At 41.7% G+C, this 26,471-nt stretch overlaps 1 protein-coding gene across 2 annotated transcripts in view; it reads right to left on the reverse strand.

The window, feature by feature from the left end:
* The window catches only part of BAZ2B (bromodomain adjacent to zinc finger domain 2B), a 232,511-nt gene that overhangs the window by 196,525 nt on the left and 9,515 nt on the right, over positions 1 to 26,471 (reverse strand). The window contains exon 1 of one of the 2 annotated variants that reach the window (XM_038751842.1): positions 8,333 to 8,374. The exons of the other annotated variant lie outside the window; for it this stretch is intronic. The gene's annotated coding sequence lies outside the window, so the exon portion shown is untranslated. Of the gene's footprint in view, positions 1 to 8,332; positions 8,375 to 26,471 lie in introns of those variants that run through there. 2 annotated transcript variants of the gene reach the window in all.

Consider the following 26,471-nt stretch of genomic DNA (forward strand, 5'->3'; position numbering starts at 1 on the left):
ACTGCAATGACTGTGTAAAGGGCTTAGATTGAATCGCAAAGAATAAAATAGCTCTAACCATCGACCAAAGAAGAAACCATCTAAGCCAAATCAAGTTAGGGTTCCCCCAAAATACTTTGAATCCCATGTTCAGGGATCACACAATGGCTCTGGAGCAAAGCAGGCGACCATGGGCTTCTCCATGGACATACACATAGTGTTTAACAATTATCATGACTATAACTATTATCATTAATTCTGTAACCATGTTCCCCCCTCATCCACTTCCAGATCCACTTGTCAAATCTCACAACTATTCTTAACCCTGATGAAATTTATGTCTCTTTCTTCCTCATCTCCCTCCATTTTAGTCAAGCAGACGGCTGATCTATTTGGACTCTCCTTGCGTGTCTTTCAAGCTATCCCAAATGCTTAAGTACTTCTCATTATTCCTAAAAAAACACTTCTTTCCCATCCTGCATGTCTCTATTCAAGATGCTACGTGCCCAAGAACACTTCCCGATATCACCAAGGCCAAAGCAGAACAAAAAAATGTTCATGGCTTTTTCTACCTAATTTAGCCACTTTCTTATATAAAGTCCCTGACTTTCTATTAATAAACTTATTAACAATATAACTTCATCCTACCTGCTCGCAAGACCATTTCATTCCCATCTTCATCCATGATTAATATTTCTTACTTTTATCAACAACTGCAAAATGCATTCAAGTTATTGGCACAGAAAGCTCTCTAATTCCATCCTTCACAGTGTTATTCTGTGAATCTGTCCATTTAAATTACAGCATGAGGTCTTATACTGGAAATGTCTCGCTTTGTATTTTAACACAGATCATTACTGCATGCTCAATTTTATACTCGATAAGTATGTACTGTCAACAAATATTAATTATTTTAACCATAATAAATGCAGGATCCATATTCTTCATCAATCCCCAGAAGCACAAAGTCAACTGTGAATTGATGTTATGAATAGTAAAGCTTTAATATACACAATATTAATTCTAAAGCTTTTCTAATGAGTCAATATCTTGAAGAGCATAATGTGATATAAGTAATGGAAAATGGAGCTCATAATGATTTAAATGTGTTTGGAAGTCCAAGTGACCGACTCTGTATCTTGAAAGTTGACTTTTAAAATGCTGTTTAAAAGTGGGCAATGAATATTAACTCACCTGAAATCCCACTTTTAAACAGAATTTTAAATGAATTTCCAAAAGACCTTTTTAAAAACCTAAAAGTCTGTGAAATTTTGTGTTTATCGCTCAGATAACCTTCCAATTAATCTGGATTTGCACATTATTACATGGTTTTATGAAGAATTAACCTTTAAGAAAAGGGTTCCTGATGATGTTTAAAGTATTTTAAAACATATGCATCTGTTAAGGTCCAAACAAAATACCGCATGAAAAAGTCCCTTCCCAATTTTATTCCATGAGCCTGCATAATGATAGATTCCATTGGAAACATTCATTTATTTGCTTTCTGCAATTTACTGGAAGCTGTGCAGATTGCTCAGGCCTATGCCTGCGTTTTCTGCCGCTGCCTAAGCTTTGATTGGCATGGCCCTGAATATGGGTCCTGCAGAGAGCCTGGAGAGATTGCCCTGCTTCCACTGCCTTCCTCTGGGACCAGAACCCGCGTAATACCCTAAAACTAAAGAGAAAACTCTTCTCCCTAAAACTAAGAGAAAGCCACTGGAGATAGAAAAGAGGAAGGTTATAACTAAAGCACTTTGAAAACTGTTTAACCAGGTTTTATCCAACTCAATGGGATCGAACAAGAAAATACCCTCCGAGGGCTGAGCTCCGTACAAGAAATCTTAGTTGAAAAATCATTCTGCTAAAAAATTAAAGATCATGAGTTTTTAAAAAATACCAGAGTAAAATAATAATAATCACTGTGGTATTTGTTAAGCACTTCTCATGTGACAGGGACTGTAGTAAGCGCTGGGGTGGATACAAGCAAATTGGGTTGGACACAGTCCCTGTCCCACATGGGACTCATAGTCTCCATCCCCATTTTACAGCTGAGACTCACAAAAGTTAAGTGGCTTTACTGATTTTACTATTGTAAATACTTTTTTGCTTTATCTCTCTTGCCTGTTAAATTGTAAGAGAGAACATGGATCTACTTCAGTTGCACTCTCTCACGTGTTTAGCTCTTTGCACTCAGATGCTCACAAATACCACTTATTTACTGACTTCAGATCTCTACCCAATCTCCCTCCTACTATCACTTAGCTTGTTCCTTCCATATTATGTAGTCAAAAAGCTCTTTAGATGGATTAAAAGACAACAAGAAAAGGGTAACTATATCCCTACATCCACTGTCCCTTTGATCTTTGATCCCTGATTTAAAAGAAAATCACGGGCCCTTCTGCACTTTGCTTCAGTAGAAAACCATGTCAATACCTCACAAGCTGATTGTAATAGCAGATTTCAACACATGTGCAAATAGCGATGTTATAGCATGGAAACTAAATCACTGGATCATTTGGGATTAGAAATCTAAATAAAAATGGTCAACTCCCATGGAATGAATGTGTCAAACATCAGCTTGTAAATCACTTAAACATAAACTTCTGCTTGCCGAATGCTAGAAGGACATTATAGCTATCCCTAAAATCTAAACTGTGGCACATTACTATCTGTTTAATCAGTCAATATTAGTGATTGTTGATTGATTAAAAACTCTGTGCAGAGTACTTTAAGAAGTACTTGAGAGAATTCAAGAGCAATAATTTAAGGATGTTGTGCTGCTCTGCTTGGTGCTGAATTCTAGATGAACCATCCTCTAACAAGATCTGAAATTTCAATAGTGATTGAAATAACATATTCCAACCAGCAAACTCCATAAAAATGAACACTAGCTTCATTGTGAGGTTTTGAAAATTATATTCTTTTGCTAAATATGTCTGTCCTAACCCACTAAGAGTATAAGCACCCTGTGATCCAAGGACTGTTTCAGTTGACTTAATACATTTAGTACCTTCAGTTCCATGGTTTTGGACATCGTATAAGCTTAATAAGTATCAGTAGTAGAAATAATAACTGACAGAGAGCTTTAAGAGACCACTACAGAAAATCTACTGGGGCAAAGAACCCTCTGTCTCTACCAAAGTGAAGAGTGAATAAATCCCTTTATACATTACTCTCTATGTGCAGTCATTAAAACTATGTTAGGCAACACCACCAGAAAGTGTTTGATGAGAACTCAGAGATCAAAGAGTTGTCACATGGCAAGAACGCACTGCCAATATCTTGCAGATCCTTCTGATCCTGAAAAACGAGGCTTATATAGACCTGCATTCTGACAAAGACCAGTTTAAGGAACTGAGGTCTCAAGTCCTGGAATTCCAAGACTAGAGAGCTCAAACACTATTTAGACCAATTAACACCAAGCTACAAAAACTACGATGCATCTCTAAAGAGTTTATATGAATCCAAGCATGCTATCACTTCCTGGTAAAAGAATAAAGGCAGCCTGACTTCATCAGGTGAAGAGTATACCCTGCAGAGGTAGCAGCAATAATTTAATGATTTATTTTACACACCACCTTCTATCAAGGAGAACTTTCGTAGAGTTGACAACACCCTACTCCCCACCTCTCTAGCCTATATCCTCGGCACTACCCTCAACATCCCGCCTCTCTTTCAAACCTCAAAGTCACTGTCACCAAATCCTGTCTGTTCTTTCTCCACAAAACCTCGAGAATTTGTCCTTTTCTCCCCATCCAAGGAGCCACCCACTGGTTTAGGCATTTGGTCTAGGCACAGCCCAACTTGACTTCTGCATCCATCTCTTCAATGATTTCCTTCCCTCAGTCAACACCTCACTCTGAGCATTATTCACTAACATTGTTCTGACCACATTTCCCCAATCCCCAAAAACCTCCAATGTTGTCTTCAAACAGAACCCCACTAACCAACTTCAAGGCACTCAATCAGCTCTCTTACCACTACTTATCCCAGGTCTTCTCCCACTAATTCCAGTTCCCACTCTTCATTCCTCTCCAGCCATCCACCTCACTGTGCCTCATTCTCATTTCTCATCATCAACCTGTTGTTCAAACCCTCCCTTCTGTCTAGGCCTCCCTCACCATTCACCTCCAGTAGACCACTGGTTTCACCATCTTCAAGATGCTTCAGAAATCAAATCTCCTCCACAAGGCCTTTCGTAATTAATTTTTCAAGTCTCTCACCATACCCCTCCTAATTTCCACTTCAGCACTTTGGCATCATCTCAGCCTTATATATAGATTTTTTCCTTTACGGTATTCGTTAAGCACGTATGTGCCCGGCACTGTACTAAGTGCTGGGGTAAATACAAACTAATCGAGTTAGACACAGTCCATGTCCATCATGAATCTCACACCTCAATCCCCATTTTACAGATTTTTATTAAATTACCAATTTTTACCTAAATCATTCTCTAAAATTGGAATAAAAGCAGAATTATAGATACCCAGATAGAACCTTCACTGATCTTTGAAAAGTCTCTCTCTTCACTTTTCATAATTTACTTCCTATTTTAAGAAAGGAATGAATTCATTTTTCTCATCGATGAACAACCAAAACTACCCGCAGTTAATGACTAAATCTCTCCTCGGACCACCAACTACCAAGAGCTTAACATTTCAAAGAATGGTCCTTTTATACCATCTTTTCTCCCACTTTCTTGCCATCATCAAAAATATTTATTGTTTTGTTTAACATTTTAAAAAATGAAACCTCCAAGTGTGCAGAGGATACAAAGGTCTGATGGGTGAAGTGCTATGCAGATGGAGACCACTGGTCTGACCTAGCAATGGCATCTACGTCTTCACGTCTTCAGAGAATACGTTTTCAAAAGTCAAGGATATTAACAGTGAGAGTATCTATAGCTTTATAAAAAATTAATCCACCGTGGATCATTACTAGATCACTACCTGCTGCCTTGGTTTTACATGTCAATATCATTATCACCTGTATTAATCTACTTCATGAAATAACATGGAGTGACTCCCCCTTCATCCATCCTATATCAAGTATTGGGTATTTTATGATTAATATTTATGAACAACTGGGTTGTCTTCTTTTTTGCTATAAAGCAAGAATATTAATCACCAACTCCAATATCCCCAGTATCTACTGTTACTGTGAGTGAACTGTCATTTTGCATTTTTAAAACTATTGAATTAATAACCTCCACTTAAAGAACTGTGAATCTAATAATAAAATTAAAATGCTCGACTGAAAGTGTTTAGAATTACAATACTGGAAATACATTTTAATCTATGTAAATGAATTCCTCCTTCATTAACTTGCCAGAGATTGAGTTCAGATTCCCCCCTACCAAACTGTTATGGGGAATTTGGTGTCCACTACTGCAGAGAAAACTGAATAATATGACAAATCATCTGAATTTCCTCGCTTTGCTCAAAAATTAAAATACGACATGAACACAGATACATTTCCTCTCATTTAGAAATCGATTTTTTGTTTCATAATAGTAGTGATGGTATTTATTAAGCACTTAGTATTGCATTAAGGATTGGGTTAAATACAAGACAAACAGAATGAAAATTGCTCCCTTCCTGAGGTTCTGTGCCGGGTTTACAGTCAAGGAGAGAGGGAGGAAGAAAACTAAGGTCCAGAGAGAAACAGCTCATGGTCATCTAGCAGAAAATGGTACAGTCAGGATTAGAACTCAGGTCTCCTGACTCTTATTCCCATGTCCTTTCCACCATGTATTTTTTTTAACTTTCTGGAATTAGGGAAATCTTTGAATTGCAAAAAATTACCTCATACCCTTGAGAGGTTTATAAGTGCTAATTAGATCATCATTCAACAAACACTACAGTAAGTTTCAAACCTGTTTTAAACATTTTAGAATTGGCTTTTTTTAATGTTAGATCTTAGATTTAGGTAAAGAAATAGTGGCTATTTCTTCAGGTAAATATTTTTTTCATTTCACAGCTGTAAAATATTACCTTGTCACCAATTTCTTCTGGTGCACAAAATAGCACTCCACTCTGCTAAGCTCCTGGAAAAGTCCCCCCCCCCCCCCCCCCCGCCCCAAATTTCCCCAAACTTGTGTTTGATCATGATGCTGTTGTTGCTTCAAAATGTCAGTTACACAGATATAAACTTCTTTCAGTGAATGGCAAGCAAAAATATCCAGGTTATCAATACATGAACACAGTTATCCTTCAAATTTGAAGATGTACCTGAGGGTGAAATTTATCTGTGAATGCTTGTGTGACTAAAAATGCCAGGTTTGGGGGGTTTTAATTCTTTGAGAGGTCGCAGCTCTTTGCATGAGGGCAGCCAGCTGGACTCGCGTCAAACTTCGTACAAATCGTTCTCAGAAGTTGCTAACCTGACAGACATCTCGGGAAAATGGCAATAGCAGTGGCTGCAGAGGTAGTGACTCCTGAGGATTTTTTTTTTCTAATGGTATTTGTTAAGCATTTACTTTCTGCCAGGCCCTGTACTAAAATGCTGAAGTAGATATCCCACATGGGGCTCACAGTATTTATGCTCTTCGAATAGCTTTGCACATAGTAAGCGCTTAATAAATGCCATCATTCTTGTTATTATGCTTGTTTTTGCAGATGACCTAACCGAGGCACAGAGAAGTAACTTGCCCTAGGTCACACAGCAGAAAAATGGCAGAGCCAGGATTAGAATCCGGGTCCTTCTCACTCTCTGGCCCACGCTCTATCCACTAGGCAATGCTCTTTCATTCTGCTGCTACGCCTGTTCTTGCAGTCACCCAAATAATTCTAGGGGCTTTATGGACCAAGCCAACTTTAACTCCTTTTTACAAACTGTCCATGAATCGGCCAACAGTTGACATCCTTATTAATAATAATCTAATACCTATGTGGGAGAGACTGTGTCCAACCCGATTAACTTGTGCTAGTGCTTCCAAGGCAGCTCACTGCTTTTGCTAGACTTTCAAGGCATCCAAGAGACTCTGAGCAGATATCCAAAGTCGTAAAACTGCTCTCCCTCCCTTCCCTATCGCTCCTGAATCGCTCCCTTTACTCTACCCCCTCCCCACCTCACAGCACTTGTGTACATAAATATACATAATTATAACTCTATTTTATTAATGATGTGTATATAACTATGATGCTACTGATGCCTGTTTACTTGTTTTGATGTCTGTCTCCCCCCAACTTCTAGACCGTGAGCCCGTTGTGGGCAGGGATTGTCTCTCTTTGTTGCTGAATTGTACTTCCCAAGCGTTTAGTACAGTACTCTGCACAGAGTAAGTGCTCAATAAGTACGATTGAATGAATGAATGAATGAGACGAAGCATCATTGAGAAATGGATGATGCAGATGTTGATGAATGAACTGCGTCTCAGAAGAAACTGTTGTCCACCAAAAACCTTTATCAATCAATCGTATTTATTGAGCGCTTACTGTGTGCAGAGCATCATCATCATCATCAATCGTATTTATTGAGCGCTTACTATGTGCAGAGCACTGTACTAAACACTTGGGAAGTACAAATTGGCAACATATACAGACAGTCCCTACCCAACAGTGGGCTCACAGTCTAAAAGGGGGAGAACTGAGTACAGAGCACTGTACTAAGCGCTTAACTTAGCTTAACTTTATGAACTTAGACATCCAAATACCTTACTGTAAGATGCCAATACACATGAAGAAGTTGTGGTCCCTCCACCATTAGCGAAGACTTGGGGATAAAGAAGTCTTGCGTGAATTTTAAAGAAAGCATACGAATTTAAGAAAGTTAGACTGTTACAAGGTACCTTATGAAAGAAGCAAGTTGTCATGCAGCCCAAGCTGGGCAAATCCATCATTAAACTTGAAAAACCACCTTCCCCGTCAGCAGAAAAAGCTTCTACTTCAGCAGCCCCCTACAGAAACTCATAACCATACCACAAATCCTCATTTAATTTTCTGCCTTAAAATAGGCGAACAAAGATTAAGTAGTTTAAGTATTATTCGATGAAACGGTATACAACATATAAGCATATGGCATACTATTTTTGCAGAGCCTCTGGAACAGATTCTAATTTATAACTTGCACGTCTATGGGAAAATACACCCCAGGATAGCCATTCATGAGATATACAAGACACAGTCCCCCATTGCATCATGAGGCATGACTGTACATCACTAGCATTTTATCAGGTATGGAGTTAAACTAGGTTTTAAAAATCTGAGGCTACCACTTTTTATGGGAATGATTATCAGGCTCAGGTCTGATAGTGATCCAGGAGCCCTCTCTCACAGACTTTGTGAAGGCTGACTCAACCAACAAGCAAGTTCTATGCTGGTTTTTGTTTATCGTTTGTAGAAAAAATTCTTACTTGACTTGCTCGGGTCCAATAAGGCAAACAGAGGCAGAAATGGGAAACAGCAGCTACAGGTGGAGAGTTGGAATGCTCATTAATTTCAGTTGCCGGCTGCCAGTTTCCAGTTCTACCCCTGTTTCTATAGCAACAGGGTATGATCAGGAAAAATAGCAGAAAGTGGTTTGAAGATAACAGCTGCGTCTCAATAACTACATATACCATAAAAAAGATTTTTATTAAATTACCAAATTTTACCTAAGTCAGTCTCTAAAATTGGAATAAAAACAAAATTATAGGTACACAGATCCTTCACTGATCTTTGAAAAGTCTCTTCACTTTTCATAATTTACTTCTTATTTTAAGAAAGGGATGAATTCACTTTTCTCGTAGATGAACAATCAAACCTATCCGCAGTTAACGACTAAATCTCTCCTCAGACCCCCAACTACCAATGGCTTAACATTTCAAAGAATGGTCCTTTTATACCATCTTCTCTCCCACTTTTCTGCCATCGTCAAAAATATTTATTGGGTGCTCACTGGGCACAGAGCTCTGTACTGAGTGATTGAGGAACATACCCAAGAAGTTAAAGTTTCAATTCCTGTCTTTAAGACAGGAAGCAGCATGGCTCAGTGGAAAAAGCCCGGGGTTTGGAGTCAGAGTTCATGGGTTCAAATTCCGGCTCCACCAATTGTCAGCTGTGTGACTTTGGGCAAGTCCCTTAACTTCTCTGTGCCTCAGTTACCTCATCAGTAAAATGGGGATTAAAATTGTGAACCGCCCGTGGGACAACCTGAGCACCTTGTACCCTCCCCAGCGCTTAGAACAATGCTTTGCACATAGTAAGTGCTTAATAAATGTCATCATTATTATTATTATTATTTAAGGATCTTACAGTTCTACCCTTCCATCTGTTACTAAATCCTTAGTCTTTAGCTCCAGGATTCGTCCAAACACTTACAAACTGTCCTGCTAAAACAGCTTTGTTTTTAGTATTTACTAACTTGGTAAAAGGCGGGCGCCCCCACCACACTATTTTAATTCTATGTTTTGGGAAGGAAAACATATACCCAGAGTAACCGGGGCTCCAATTTCCTCCTCTTCTTTAGTGGTATTTGTTCAGCACTATACTATGTGTCAGGCACTGTACTAAGTGCTGGGGTAGATACAAACTAATCAGGTTGGACACAGTCCATGTCCTTCACAGTACACCCTTAATCCGCATTTTACAGATGAGGAAACTGGGGCACAGGGAAGTTAAGTGACTTGCCCAAGGTCACAGAGCAGACAAACGGCAGACCTGGAATTAGAACCCAGGTCCTTCTAACTCCCAGGCCTGTGCTCTATTCCCTGCTGCTTCTAAGGTTTTTTCGGTGCTCGGAGCGAGAACTAATACTCAGATGTCTCCCTCAGCACCCAAATTACATCCCCAACACTTCAGTGCTTTAAAGCTGATCTTTAAAAAGCCCATATAATGGCAGAAACAAAGAGGAAACAAATACCATTGGCTTAAAGCACTCAGCTCCTTCCCTCCTACCTAAACTCACTCATCTCCCTCTACACCCCAGCCTGCACACCTCACAAACCTACTAACTGTACCTTGATCTCCTTGTCTTCCCTCCCAAACCTTGTCCTCTCCCTGACTTTCCCATCTCTGTTGACGGCACTACCATCCTTCCCGTCTCACAAGCCCGCAACCTTGGTGTCATCCTCGACTCCGCTCTCTCATTCACCGCTCACATCCAAGCCGTCACCAAAACCTGCCGGTCTCAGCTCCGCAACATTGCCAAGATCCGCCCTTTCCTCTCCATCCATACCGCTACCCTGCTCATTCAAGCTCTCATCCTATCCCGTCTGGACTACTGCACCAGCCTTCTCTCTGATCTCCCATCCTCGTGTCTCTCTCCACTTCAATCCATACTTCATGCCGCTGCCCGGATTATCTTTGTCCAGAAACGCTCTGGGCATATTACTCCCCTCCTCAAAAACCTCCAATGGCTACCGATCAATCTGCGCATCAGGCAGAAACTCCTCACCCTGGGCTTCAAGGCTGTCCGTCCATCCCCTCGCCCCCTCCTACCTCACCTCCCTTCTGTCCTTCTCCAACCCGCACCCTCCGCTCCTCCGCCGCTAATCTCCTCACCGTACCTCGCTCTCGCCTGTCCCGCCATCGACCCCCGGCCCACGTCCTCCCCCGGGCCTGGAATGCCCTCCCTCTGCCCATCCGCCAAGCTAGCTCTCTTCCTCCCTTCAAGGCCCTGCTGAGAGCTCACCTCCTCCAGGAGGCCTTCCCAGACTGAGCCCCTTCCTTCCTCTCCCCCTCGCCCCCCTCTCCATTCCCCCCATCTTACCTCCTTCCCTTCCCCACAGCACCTGTATATATGTATATATGTTTGTACATATTTATTACTCTATTTTACTTGTCCATATCTATTCTATTTATTTTATTTTGTTAGTATGTTTGGTTTTGTTCTCTATCTCCCCCTTTTAGACTGTGAGCCCAGTGTTGGGTAGGGACTGTCTCTATATGTTGCCAATTTGGACTTCCCAAGCACTTAGTACAGTGCTCTGCACATAGTAAGTGCTCAATAAATATGATTGATTGATTGATTGATCTCTCAACTCTTTCATCATCGACCCCTTGCTCACATCCTCCCTCCTGCCTGGAACTCTTTCCCACTTCATATCGGACACAACACTCCCCATTGTCAAAGCCCTACTAAATTCATACCTCCTCCAAGAAGCCTTTTCTGACTAATCTCATTTCCCCGCCCTAGTCGCCTTCCCTTCTGCATCATTTGTACACATGGTGCAACCCCTTAAGCATTTTGAAATTCACCCTATCCCACAGTACGAATGTACCTATCCTGATACTTACTCTGCTGCTTTCCTATCTGTAATTTATTTTAATGTCTGTCCCCCCTAATATATATATATATATATATTGTATGTTCCTTGAAGGTAGGGATTGTGTCTTCCAATATTATTGGAACTTTATTAAAATGGGGATTAAGACCGTGATCCTCCCTATGCGGGACAGGGACTATGTCCAACCTGATTTGCTTGTAATAATAATAATAATAGTATTTGTTAAGCACTTACTATGTGCAAAGCACTGTTCTAAGCACTGGAGAGGTTACAAGGTAATCAGGTTGTCCCACCGGGGGGCTCACAGTTTTAATCCCCATTTTACAGATGAGGCAACTGAGGCACAGAGAAATGAAGCGACTTGCCCAAAGTCACACAGCTGACAGTTGGCAGAGTCGGGATTAGAACCCATGACCGCTGACTCCAAAGCCCGGGCTCTTTCCACTGAGCCACGCTGCTTCTCATGCCACGCTGCTTCCACCCCAGCGCTTAGTACAGTGCCTGGCACATAGTAAGCGTTTAATAAATGCCATAATTATTATTATTATTTGTTAAGTGCTTACTCTGTGCAAAGTACTGTTCTAAGCGCTGGGGAGGTTACAAGTTGATCAGGTTGTCCCACGGGGGGCTCACAGTCTTAACCCCCATTTTACAGATGAGGTAACTGAGGCCCAGAGAAGTGAAGTGACTTGCCCAAAATCACACAGCTGACAATTGGCGGAGCCTGGATTTGAACCCATGACCTCTGACTCAAAAGCCCATGCTCTTTTCCACTGAGCCACGCTGCTTCCCTACCATAACTATTATTTATTATTATTGTTTGGTACTTTCCCAAGAGCATAGTGCAATGCTCTGCACCCAGAGCGCAATAAAAGCCATTGACTGATTGATTAAATATCAATTTCCAGGTATTTTTGAAAATAATTTCCCAGATTTTTTATTGTTGACTTTTCCATCAAAAATGCTCATTTTCATGATCCAAGGGACAGGGGCAGGGATCACCAATCATATTTATTGAGCGCTTACTGTGTGCAGAACACTGTACTAAGCGCTTGATCACATCTATCATCTTGGTTATATTGTACTTTCCCAAGCACTTAGTACAGCACTTTCTCTGGAAACAGTAAATACCCAATAAACACTATTGATCTTATTCTTACATCCTTCTAATAGATAAATAATATTTCATTCATAAGGCAAACTATTGTCCTTTGGATAAAAATTGATACTGATATCAATTGATTGAAGTCAATTGATATTTAATGACAACGGGAATAAAAACAACTGCCAGTTAACTAACGTGATATTTAGGAGCTATAATAATAATGGCATTTATTAAGTGCTTACTATGTGCAAAGCACTGTTCTAAGCACTGGAGAGGTTACAAGGTGATCAGGTTGTCTCACAGGGGGCTCACAGTCTTAACCCCCATTTTACAGATGAGGGAACTGAGGCACAGAGAAGTTAAGTGACTTGCCCAAAGTAATACAGCTGACAATTGGTGGAGCCTGAATTCGAACCCGTGACCTCTGACTCCAAAGTCCGGGCTCTTTCCACTGAGCCATGCTGCTTTTCTGAACTATGTGGGCAACTGCATGCCTAATTAGTCTAACTTTAAAATATTTAAACTACAAATTCTGATTAAAATTTATTTTAAGGATCTATCACTCTATACTCAATAAGGCTGCAGGGATTTGGAGGGGTCATGGACCTTTTTTTAAAATTTTGTTTGTTAAGCACTTATGTTCCAGGCACTGTTCTAAGCACTGGGATAGATACAAGCCAATCAGGTTGGACACAGTCCATATCTCCCATGGGGTTAATCCCATTTTACAGTTGTGGTAACTGACACATTCCATGGTGTTTTGTCAAAGTGAATGTTGACCTCAAGTAGCATCTATGTATATATGTGTATATGTTTGTACATATTTATTACTCTATTTATTTATTTATTTTACTTGTACCTATCTATTCTATTTATTTTATTTTGTTAGTATGTTTGATTTTGTTCTCTGTCCCCCTTCTAGACTGTGAGCCCACAGTTGGGTAGGGACTGTCTCTATATGTTGCCAATTTGTACTTCCCAAGCACTTAGTACAGTGCTCTGCACATAGTAAGTGCTCAATAAATACGATTGATGATGATGATGATGATTTTACTTGTACCTATCTATTCTATTTATTTTATTTTGTTAGCATGTTTGGTTTTGTTCTCTGTCTCCCCCTTCTAGACTGTGAGCCCACTGTTGGGTAGGGACTGTCTCTATATGTTGCCAATTTGTACTTCCCAAGCGCTTAGTACAGTGCTCTGCACATAGTAAGCGCTCAATAAATACGATTGATGATGATGATTTTACTTGTACCTATCTATTCTATTTATTTTATTTTGTTAGCATGTTTGGTTTTGTTCTCTGTCTCCCCCTTCCAGACTGTGAGCCCACTGTTGGGTAGGGACTGTCTCTATATGTTGCCAATTTGTACTTCGCAAGCGCTTAGTACAGTGCTCTGCACATAGTAAGCGCTCAATAAATACGACTGATGATGATGATTTTACTTGTACCTATCTATTCTATTTATTTTATTTTGTTAGCATGTTTGGTTTTGTTCTCTGTCTCCCCCTTCTAGACTGTGAGCCCACTGTTGGGTAGGGACTGCCTCTATATGTTGCCAGCTTGTACTTCCCAAGCGCTTAGTACAGTGCTCTGCACACAGTAAGCGCTCAATAAATACGATTGATTGATTGATTGATTTAGAATCCAGGGAGTGGAGACTATCAGTATCCTCCATCATCATAATAATAATGGTATTTGTTAAGTACTTACTATGTGCCAAGCACTGCTCTAAGCACTGGGGTACATACAAGATAATCAGGTTGTCCCATGTGCGGCTCACAGTCTTAATCCCCGTTTTACAGGTGAAGTAACTGAGGTACAGAGAAGTTAAGTGACTTACCCAAAGTCACACAGCTCTTTAAGTACTCGATAGTCAACCCATCATCAACCCCTCGGCACTTACGTACATATCTGCAATTTATTTTAATGTCTATCATCCCTTCTACACATGTTAAGCTCCTTCTGGGTAGGGAACACGTCTACAACTCTGTTGTTGTAATGAACTTCCCCAGGCACTTAGTACAGTGCTCTGCACACTGTAAGTTCTCAGTAAATACCACTGATGGGCAGAACACTATTCTGAGCACTTAGAGAACATGCAAAAGAAATAAAAGATACAAATTTGGCTCGTTTGGCGTACAATAAAGGCTAGAGGCACTAGCCACAGATTGGCACATGAACCAGAGCTAAGAATCAGAGATGAGCTAGACAAATAGAAACCAGTGACTACAGAACAAATTTATAGATAACTGGGAATCTTGAGATGGTTGATGGGATGCCAAGACCAGGAAATTAGGAAAATTGATGGAGGTAATGTCTCCTACAGCTGCAAGAGGAGATGACTTTTAAAGATGGTTTAAAGGAGGGGAGAGGTCTGTGGTTTGGCCAAGCTGAGTCGTGGCAGCGCTCTAGGCAGGAGGAAAGGTGTGAGCAATGGGGCAAGGCAGGAGTTGTCAATTTGCCGAACTCCCAGGCTAAACAGGAGCTAGGACTAGGAGGTACGCATCATAGGCCTCTTGTGCTGTCTCCATCAGCCCTACCTAGCAATCATCAGGTACAGTGACAACCAAGAATGTCACTTGCCAATTCCCCTTTTGCCTAAAAGAAACCAAGGCTGGGAACCCAAACGGTGTTAAAACAGACACTCCAAATTGTTTTCCCAAATTGCTGTGCAACTTCATAACGTGGTAAACTCAGTAAAACAGCAAATCAACTTTGGGAAGAGAAGAAACCGAAATACACAATTGTGGCCTTCAATTTCCTAATGGTTGAAACAATTCTATTTCATAATTTTTTTCTGACGTACCAAAGGGTTTGGCTTCTCAAAATGTTTCTGTACAGGACAAATGTGCTTCTCAAAGACAACTTTCTCCAAGAAAAAGTAAGGCTTGACCCAAATCCACAGAGGGCAAAATTTCCACTAAACAATTCCCTCTAGCCTGCAAACTCAGTGTGGGAAGGCAATGTGTCTATACAACTCTTTGGTACTTAGTTTAGTGCTCGATAAACACCATCAATTGATTAACTTCAGTTTTCTGAGATTTTGCTGTGTAGAAAAGGCCAATAATCTTGAAGTCACATAGAGTTCTGCCTCTCAGTCTGGATATCTGCCTGTCACACAGAAAGTAATTCAAGTTTTTTTCTCCATTCCAGTCCCCTCCCTCCACATAGCTATCACCTTTGGAATTGGCATGGCAGCCCTGGAATCCAAGATGATGCAAAATGAGAAGACAGCACACGGCCAGCTATTCCAGGAAGGAGCTATCAATGAAGGAGACTCCCTGCCAATGACAAGGTATGAATGAGAAACAACACTTCACCAGGACTATCTGCAGGAGCCCAATCTATCATTTTTCATCCCTTCCACACTGAACTACAATAAGATGAAACATTATCAAGTCTTTTTGTTAGCTAGCTGTTAGCTGCCTAATGAGCCAAGCCACATTAGCACCACTACAAAACAGGTGACTTGGTTTCCTCTCAGATTTGCATTTTTCCTGATCTTTAAAATTCTCTCCACATGTAAACATGAGAGGAAAAACAGGAACTACCTGACAGTACTTATTCTAATGTTGAGATGTACCGATGTTTGATACACCGCCTATATGGAGAAGCAGCATGGCCTAGTGGAGCAGAGCAGAGGCCTGGGAGTGAGAGGACTTGGGTCCTAATCCCAGCTCCGTCACTCGTCTGCTCTGTAACCTTGGGCAAGTCGCTTCACTTCTCTTTGCCTCAACTCCCTCATCTGTAAAATGGGAATTAAGACTGTGAGCCGGGTACTTAGTCCGATCTTATTGGCTTGTATCTACCCCACCGCTTAGTACAGTGCCTGGCATAAAGTAACCGCTTAACTGATATCACAAAACACCCCGTAACACTGTGACTGGCAACACAGCATGAAGTGAAATTATTTGTTCAACTTAAAGCATTGATCAGCCAAACCAGATCATCTGACCTAAATCGGGTTTAACTGGCTACACCAGCAAATTAACTGGGGATAATGGTGAGAGCTTCACTTCACTCTGCATGCTTAGACCTGGCTTAACACACTCAGAAGAAAGGCAGTGTTTACATTTAATCACTTACACATATTTACTAAACCTCTCAGAGATGTAGCACTACTTCAGCTGTAGTTCAAGCTCTCCCATAGGCCAACCATATAACAATAAGCAGCTCAATTTCTCCAAGCCTCTGATTCTCCAGTTTGAAAATAAGGAAACCAATATTGGCTTTTACCTATCCCTGTGTACCATTTTGAGAGTAAATAATGTGGGTGAAATCCTGTAAGATCCTAGGAAGGGTATTATATAACTTTAAGATTGCATTACTATAGTATTTTTCATTTGAGCAACAGCACTCAGTTACTCAAGTGGGTATCAACACAGTTCGAGAAGTAATTCTTTACCAAATGTTTTCTGGTAAAGTCAGTCATCTAAAGTAGTCCCATTAGAATCCAGATCAACATGTCCTGGTCTGACCTCTTCTCGAAACTAAAAGGAGGCCCAGACCACACCATCTGCGTCTGATTTAGATATCAGGGTCAGAACCAACACTATTTATTGAACCAAGGTATATAGCTGTAATTTATTTATTTATATTAATGTCTGTCTCCCCCTCTAGACTGTGAGCTCACTGGGGGCAGGGAATGTGTCTGCTGGTGTATTGTAGCACTCTCCCAAGCGCTTAGTACAGTGTTTTGCACACAGAAAGCGCTCAATAAATATGACTGAATGATTGAATGAACAGCTACTGGGGTGCAGGGCACTTTACTATGTGCTTGGGGGGCACATCAAAGAAAAACAAGACCGAATTTCTGCCCTCAAGTAGCTTCAATATAATGATGAAGACAAGCAGATATAAATCATAATGGGATTTATTAAGTGCTTACTATGTGCAAGGCACTGTTCTATAAACTAACAAAAAGTCGAAATACTGTTAGGATAGATACCAATAAAACAGATGACAGATCAGTACATGACATGGCAGTCCTGAGGTGGGTAAGGAAAAGGTGTGACCATCTTGGGGAGGTGGGGGTGTGGGAAAAATTAATCAGAAAATGCCTCATGGAGGAGGTGTTTTTTAGAAGTGTTTTGGGGGGAGCGGGGAGAGGGAGGGTACGATTTGGCCAAGCTTAAAGAAGAAATCATTCCAAGTAGGAGGCGGGAGGGTGGAGACAAAAGCAATGGGACTGAAGTGGGAGAAAAGAGAAAAGCAAATGATTAATAGGTTTGCTACGAAAAAGCAAAGCGCAGATCTGGGATGTACCAGAAGACAGCAGCTAGGTAAGAAGCAACCACATGAAGGAGACTCAGGAGCTTTTGTTTTATGTGGGAAGCTACACACAGAAAGATATTTGTAGCTAAATGGGCAGGGAATGTGTCCACTAATTCTGTTCCATTGTATTCTCTCAAGCACTTAATAAATACCACTGATTGACGGATGGAAGCAAGGAGACTCGTAAGTAGACAAGTTAGGAGGTGATGAGAAATTGTTCCAAGGGTAGTGGTTGAAAAGTAGATGAGGAAGGAGGTAAGAACCACTGCTGAAGGAAAACCAAATTTCTAACCAGGCTCTTGGTGGTCACCAGAGGACTTTCCAGGGAGGTGATAGGGAGGTGGAGTGACAACAGTAACTGCATCAGCTACAAATGGACTCTTGCAGTTCCAGCCAGTTCCAGTTCTGGACAGATTTGTGAATTTTTTAATAAAATCTGGCATGCCTTAAGAGAAAGATTGAAATGGAAAGTCAATGGGAGTGGAAGGGGCATCAATGACAACACTAAGGTTGTAAGCTTATGAGCTTGAGGGGATTTTCCAAAGAGTTGGCAGAGGATTTAGGAGGGAAGATGAGAAGTATAGCTCTGAACATGCTGTACTCTCAGTTCTGCCAAAATGCAGGCTGAAAGCATACATTTTGGGAAGGAGGCAATTAGGCAACATTACTCTGAAAACTTGAGCCAGTTTGTGCTCAGCTTGCCGCGTCAGAACGATTGAGTACTTATGCAAAAGTTTCCCTTAGCTCAAAGTTTTGCAAGAACACAACTCTCACATTTAAGGAGAACTGAGTGTAGGCAGTTCAAGAGGCATCCATGATCCCAGAGGCAGACAGAAATACGATACTACCGAACAGGTGAGCAGTAAGTGCTGGAAATGGAAGATCTGGGGGTCATCCAAAGAGAGGCAGTAGACTAACCCAGGTGATCCGATGTGCTCCCTGAGAAAACACACGTGAGGTGAGTAATCCAGAACCTCGCCTTGAGACATGCCATGCCCATGCCACATTCCATACTGCTTCTGACAAATCTTTCCACTTAACCATCCCTCTCCCATATTTGGCTATGCCATCTCCGATTCCTTTGCAAATTCCTATGCCCACTACCTCCTTTGCTGAGATTGTCAGGAACACTAGAGCTAAGGGCGGTAAAATGGAATTTTCTAGTGGTGGACTCACCAACTCAATCCCGAAGCAGTAAGAGCACTGACCAAACACATATGTCACCAGAGAGAAACCCAGTGGCATAGTGGAAAGAGAAAAGGACAGAGATAGGAGTCCTGGGTTCTAGTCCCAGCTCTGCCACCTGCCTGCTGTGTGGCCTGGGAAAGTCACTTGACTTCTCTGTGCCTGTTTGTCCTCTATTAAATGGGCATAAATATATAATAATAGCAATAACTGTGGCATTTTTTAAGTGCTTACTATGTGTCAGGCACTGCTCTAAGCGCTGGGGTGAATATAATCAAATCAGGTTGGACACAGTCCCTCTCCCACCAGGGGCTCACAGTCTTAATCCCCATTTTACAGATCACTGGAACTGAGGTCACTGAGGCCCACAGAAGTAAAGTGACTTGCCCAAGGTCACACAGCAGACAAGTGGCAGAACCGGAATTAGAACCCAGGTCCTTCTGACCCCCCGGGCCTATATTTGAACCGGTAGGCCATGCTGGGTTCTTCCTCCTCAAACTGTGAGCCCCGGGGGGGACAGTGCTTAATACAGTGCTAAGCACATAATAAGTGCTGGAAAATACTATGATATTATTGTTGTTTTCTTTTCTGAACTTCAGTAGAATGGCAACGAGATTCTGACGCTTCGTCAGCAGAATTCTTTAAACCTAAGTATCTCATTCCTATTTCTGTATAGGTGACGATTTGAGTCACATAACCTGAGACCTTCTTCCAGCTCTGCTTTTCAAAGCTCAACAAATGCTGGCTTAATTCACCAGTCAAACAAAATTACCACAAGTCAGCTGCTGTGTTTGCTAATTACACATAGGATTAAGAGGGCAGTCTACTTATCAACCTTTATTTTTTACTAGTCAATGTCAAGTAGACCGGTATATTTGTTGAGCCCTGATCAATCGTGACATCAAACCTGATGCGTCGTATAACTACCAATTCTGAAATAGCTTTGGTTTCTGCTCTATTCACATTTTCCTCAAACTCCAGGACCCATTTCACTGAACTGATCACATTAGCTATAAAACGCCTATATTCTGATTTCCACAAATTTACACTCCTAACCTCACTAGGAAACAACAGGTCTGGGCCAAGAAACGGTCATCAGAGAAGATGAAAAAAGTTTTTATATAGTCCTGCTAACCGAAACAGACTTCCCTGCTATATGCATTACCTCTAGAATGTTTAAATTTTGAGTGTGAAAACCATGAAAAGGCCCACAGTACAAATACTCAACAGGTTTACTTGGATATTTCCAAGAAAAAGTAGCAGGTTAACAACTTAGTTCTTTATTTTTTTCGTATTTCTTTAGATTGATCTGTTACATACCAATCTATTTAAACCTATAATTTGACACATCATCAAGTGTATCTACGAAAACTAGCACACATACACACACAAAGAAATAAAAACATAGTGCTAAGTTCTCCGGCTCCTAAAACGACTGCTTATAAACAACCATTTATGGACTATTACCAAGAAAAGTTTACACCTTCCCAAATGCATCTGGGAACGTTCACACCATTTTTCTGTTGCCATATTGCTCCAGTGAGGGCCTCGGGGAACACGAGGAGCACGCTTTTTGGGAGGGTGCTGACTTCAAACAGCAGCTTTGAGTTGGGCCTCTGACAGAACTGCTTTTCCCGCTGCTCTACAGTGGCAAACCCCATTTTTATCACCGCTTGAACTGGCCCCTTCCCTCCAATGCCACCTTTTTAGAGCCCTATACCTCTCACGATGTCCCTGACATTCAAGGAAATCCAGGGATGGATAGAAGATCTGCAGGGGGTTAGGATGAATGGTGGGGCAGGAAATCGTAAAAGCAGGAGTTTCAGAGTCACAGCCTGAGATGTGCTGGAAATCCAAAGCCCGGACGGGAAAAAAAGACAGATTTCTAGCCTTGCCCAGTCAGATCCCAGGCAGTGCCAGTGAGGCTCATTATCTACTATAATGGCAGGAACAAACCAAAATTGTTCAGCACCTGAAATTGGCCTTAAACTTCCAGCCCAAGACCCGTATCTAAAAACAGGGAGCTGAAATAGGTCAGGGCCCATGCACGCCTTGCCCAGTGGGAACTAGGCTTCACTTTACACTGACCCAACCCAAGAAATACACAAGCTTTCCCCAATTTGTACACAGCTCTTGGCTGGCATCCCAGGCAGAGTGGCTTGATGTGTTATTCCTAGCACACATGTTGACTGTTGCTAGTGCCTGACTTTTCCAAGAAAAATTTTGCGTAATTTACGGAGTACCGTCATTATGCCATGCCTAATGTCAAGATATCGTCACAGAAGTTAAGTGGGTCCGGAGAGTTGCGATAACAGAGGAAAGAGGTGAAACTGTGCAACTTGGTATTCCTTCCGAGTCACACTCAACCTAGAAATGCAGTTCGTGTTTGACCTAAAAAATACCTGATGGCTTTAGTAAACTATATATACATACTTTAAATGCCACCTGTCAACAATGACACTATTTGCAATAGCCCAACAGCCATATGAATAATTCACAAAAATTTATGTGCCTTCTATGGCTTCAAACTAAAATGAAAAAAGTCCACAAAAATTTATGTGCTTTCTATGGCTTCAAACGAAAATGAAAAAAGTCCAAACCTAGGTGCTAGGACGATGGTACTACAGAAATACAAAGACAGATCAAGCTGGAAAACTGTTTTGGCAAACTTAACATTTTGCATTAGTGTAGGGATTTTTCCCATCCAAAGATCCAACAGCAGTTCACAAACCACGTACATATTGAGTTCCCTCTGAGTCCCTATTAAGGTGGAGGCACTGCAGCTAATTAGTCCATAGCACTGTAATCAATCAATTCTATTTATTGAGCACTGTGTGCAGAGCACTGTGTGCAGAGCACTGTACTAAGGGCTTGGGAGAGTACAATATGAGTTGGTAGACCTGTTCTCTGCCCACAACGAGCGTACCGTCTCGAAGGGGAGACAGACTTCAAAATAATTACAGATAGAGGAAAGGCAGAGCGTAAGGAAATGTATATAAGTTTTATTACTATAACTAAACTACGGCTATGTACATAAGTGCTGAGGGCAGGGTGGATAAAGGGTGCAAATCCAAGTGCAAGGATGACACAGAAAGGAAAGGGAGTAGAGGAAATGAGGGCTTAGTTGGGGATGGCCTCTTGGAGATGTGATTTTAATAAGGAAGGCAGAAATTTTGTCCCAGACTTAGGAATTCATTTCTATTTAGCAGCCTTTCCTCTCGATTCCCACACAGAAACAAGAACATTATCTTTACCCAAAACTTCTCACCTGAGACTTTCTGCAAGTGCACCTCGGAAGAATGGGCTAAGCATGAAAAAAAAAAGCTCAGGACTCTCCGCTCAAAAATACCGCAGATTCAGTTCCTGAAACAACTTCGCACACCAATCCCCCATAACTCCTCAACCACGATGCCTCAGTTCCTACCGCTATGTTTTCAGGTGAGATTATTTTCCTCATTTTCCCGTGCCTCCTGAGACTGCTGCTTCCGACCTGCCCTGTCCATGCCCGGCAATGGAGATTTAAACCACAGGGACACACTCCCCTGGGCCACTCCCTCCACCAGGGCCTAACTAATCCACCAGGACACCTGCCCTCTTCCCATCACCATGTCCAGGAGCCGTCGGCATCCCCCTCCACTGGATAGCCTCGCTGCCTCCCCAAAAATCCACCCCGGCTCTCTTCCACATCTTCGAAAAGCCTCCCCACAACCTGACTTCACAAAGCCAGCAGAGAAGGGCCAAGCAGCCTCAGTACTTCGCCTCCACAAAACCTCGGGAAGAGCGAGGCGGCTGCTGGTAACTGTTGGACTCTGCTGTGCGGAGCGGAAATCTATTTCACTAGCCACAGTACCGTACTGGGTTTCATTTATATCGTGTGTATTTGTCTTTTTATTGTCTTAGGGTTTTGCTTCATTGCTCCCTGGGTAGGTCACCAGTCCCCTTGTTCCCCTTACATAGATTGTGAATCGCTTGAAGGCCAAGGACTGTGAATTCTTTCCCAGCACTTAGTCCAGAGCTCGGCAAATAGTAAATACCGAATAATATTACTACTACTTGCTCCCAAATATAACTGATTAATGGACGCTACTACAATCAATTTCTCCCACTAAACATTTTGGGAGAATGGCTACTGAAATGTCTTTTTATTGCTTTTTAAAAAATATGTAGAAGACCTTTAAAATGTGATTTACTCCCTAATTCCTGTTACTGTCCACTTGTAAACACAGTAAATGAGCAGGGTTTGACTCACTATCTATTGCAGACTGATGAAGGGTGAGCTAGTGTCACAGCTGAATACTCTATCCTATCCAGTATGGTCTGCTATCAAATAACCCAGAAAAGAGAAGGAAATACTTATTTGCTTCTAATCCTACTTAAGGTCTCCTCCTCTGCCTTGCAGCTTTTCATTGCTTCCTTCAGGTGCTCAACAAGAGATCAGTTTTCTCTCATGTGCCCTATAACAAACAGTGGATTTTCAAATAAACCTTTTTCCTCTCAGAATGGGAGAATGGTTTATAGCAGCCTCTACCATTATGGCCACTGAAAAGACAAACCAATAAAAGTGTGGGTGCTCTAAGAACTTGGTCATTAGACAAATTTCTTTTTCACAGTTATTTGAACTAAATGGGAGAGTATCCATTTTTTCCCTTCACTATGCCTAAAAATTGGTATTCTGGGAAATAGTTCAAATTTTCTCAAGCCTTTCTTCTAAGAAACTCAGAGTCTTTTGCCAGAAAACATTTCCCCCATATTACAAATATGGAAACTGAAACAGACTATGGATAAGTTATTTGCCAGTGGTGATTCAGTCTCAGAGCTGGTAGAGTGCAGGAATCCAGGAGCTGTGTCTGACCACAGGGTAATTATGTTTTCTCATATGTGGCATGAATTTAGAGATTGTAGTCTTGAAAAAATTCCATTTCCAGTCAACTAGAAATGTTTCCTGCCTTTTCCTTGTGTCTTGTTGTTATTTAATAGTTTCTTCAGTAAACCTCTTATATCACAGCTCTTTGGGATCAGGGTCTGTGCTTTTTGTTTGTGCTGGGGCATTTTCAACTAAAGATAGGGCCTTAGGAGTAGCAGTCCTAGAGATATTGCTAGTTTATAGTCTGCACAAGGGGAGCAGTGATATGGATAACACAAAACACTGATAACACTGGCCCAAGGTACATATATTCTATCCAATATAAATGCAGTTCATAAACACTGAATCAAGAGCACCAATTTAAACCAATCCATCAATGCTACTTACTAAGAACTTACTGTGGGCACAGCACTATACTAAGTACGATGGTCGACATGATCCCTGCCCTCAAGGATATTACATCCTAGTGAGAGAGACGGACCTTAAAATGAATTACAGATAGGAGAAATGGCAGAGTATTAACGATATGTACGTAAATGTTGTGGGGGTGAGGTAAGAATCAAAGTGCTTAAGAGGTACAGACTCAAATGCATAGGCCATGCAGAAGGGAGAGCAAATAGGATGAGAAAATGCGAGGTTAATCAGGGAAGGCTGCTTGAAGGAGAGTTTGGACAACCCTGCCAAACCCAATGCCACTGGAAATCTTGCCAGCCATTGCTCCAGCCTGTGATGAGAGAGGAAACCCCTTGTGTGTGACTTTCTCAATTTTTACCTTTTGGACTGAACCATGAGAAGCCTGAAAATCTGCTAGCAATAATAGATAATTGTGGCATTTGCTAAGTAAGCTCTGAGTGCCAAGCACTATACTAAGCGCTGGGCTAGATATAAGATTATCAGGTCCCCAGCATGGGGCTCACAGTCTAAGTAGGAGGGAGATCGGGTATTGAATCCCCACTTTACAGATCAATCAATCGTATTTATTGAGCGCTTACTGTGTGCAGAGCACTGTACTAAGCGCTTGGGAAGTACAAGTTGGCAACATATAGTGACAGTCCCTACCCAACAGTGGGCTCACAGTCTAAATCAAGGACAAGACATCCCAGCTGCGATTAACCAGAACTCAGTGGGCAAGATTAAAAACGCAGAAAAGCAGGCAGACCAAGTAAAATACAAAAGGAAACAGGTAGGTCAGCTGTGATACTGTTTTAACATAGATGCACGAAAATAAACAAATCATCACTTCACAGAATGCGCTTTCTTTTTTTTCCTGCTTCCCAGAATGGCTGTAAAACGCTAGCCTTTTATTCCCATAAAGGTGGTTGCCTTCCTGCAACAGCAAATTCGGGTTATTTCGTTAGGAAAAACGGAAAACCGACGAGGGAATTGAGGCACTGAGAAGTTGTGACTTGCCCAAGATCTCATACGAAGAAAGTGAAAGGGCCTGGATCATTCATTCATTCAATCGTATTTATTGAGCGCTTACTGTGTGCAGATCATTGTACTAAGCGCCTGGGAAGTACAAGTTGGCAACATATAGAGACCGTCCCTACTCAACAACGGGCTCAGGTCCTCTGACTCCCAGGCGCATTCTCTATCCACTAGGCCATTCTGCTTGTTTTACGAAAATCTGGTCAGACACACTCCCTGCAGGGCTCACAATCGAAGTAGGAAGGAGAACAGGTATTGAGTCCCCATTTTGCAGATGAGGTCACACTGAGACACAGAGAAGTTGGGGAGGCCTTCCCTAAGCCACTTCCTCTTCTACCACTCCCTTCTGCACTGCCCTGCCACTTGGACTTGCACGCTTTACTCACCCCTCCCACAGCACATATGTATATATCCAGAATTTAATTCATTTATGCTTACATCTGTCTTCCCTTTAACACTGTAAACTTATTGTGTAAACTGTAAACTCTCTCCCTCGTCCCCCTCTCCATCCCTCATCTTACCTCCTTCCCTTCCCCACAGCACCTGTATATATGTATGTACATATTTATTACTCTATTTATTTATTTATTTTACTTGTACCTATCTATTCTATTTATTTTATTTTGTTAGTATGTTTGGTTTTGTTCTCTGTCTCCCCCTTCCAGACTGTGAGCCCACTGTTGGGTAGGGACTGTCTCTATATGTTGCCAGCTTGTACATCCCAAGATTGATTGGTAGCCACTGCTCTGCACACAGTAAGCGCTCAATAAATACGACTGATTGATTATTGTGGGCAGGGAACAGGTCTACCAACTCTCCTTATATTGGACCCTCCCAAGTGCTCAGTACAGTGCTCTGCACACTATAAGCACTCAAAAAAAGACAACTGATTGATTTGCCCAAGGTAACACAGCAGCAAGGATTAGAACCCAGTTCCTCTTCCCCCCAGGCCTGTGCTCTTCCCACTAGGCCGTGCTACTTCTCTAGCCTAAATGCCTACTGCTCTTGTTCTTATTACCATCCACGTCTCGTTTCGAGTTCTTGTATCACTTTTCCACGTGTGTCTTTAGCCAACCCACACCCACTGTGTCATTCTTAGATTGGGAGCCCCTTGGAGCCTGGGAACCATGTCCAATTCTCATATTATTTCCCAGAACATAATAGACTACTTTGCATACAGTAGGCGCGTACTTACAAATACTAATCAATCAGTCGATGATACTTATTGAACGTTCACCGGAGAGTACAATACAGCCCATAGACATATTCATTCATTCAATCATATTTATTGAGTGCTTACTGTGTGCAGAGCACTGTACTAAGAGCTTGGGAAGTATAAATCGGCAACATATAGGGACGGTCCCTACCCAACAATGGGCTCGTGTTCCCTGCCCACAGTGAGCTTCAGTCTAGAGGGGGCTGAG

Source organism: Tachyglossus aculeatus, chromosome 9 (assembly GCF_015852505.1).
Source record: "Tachyglossus aculeatus isolate mTacAcu1 chromosome 9, mTacAcu1.pri, whole genome shotgun sequence".
Classification (NCBI taxonomy): Eukaryota; Metazoa; Chordata; class Mammalia; order Monotremata; family Tachyglossidae; genus Tachyglossus; species Tachyglossus aculeatus.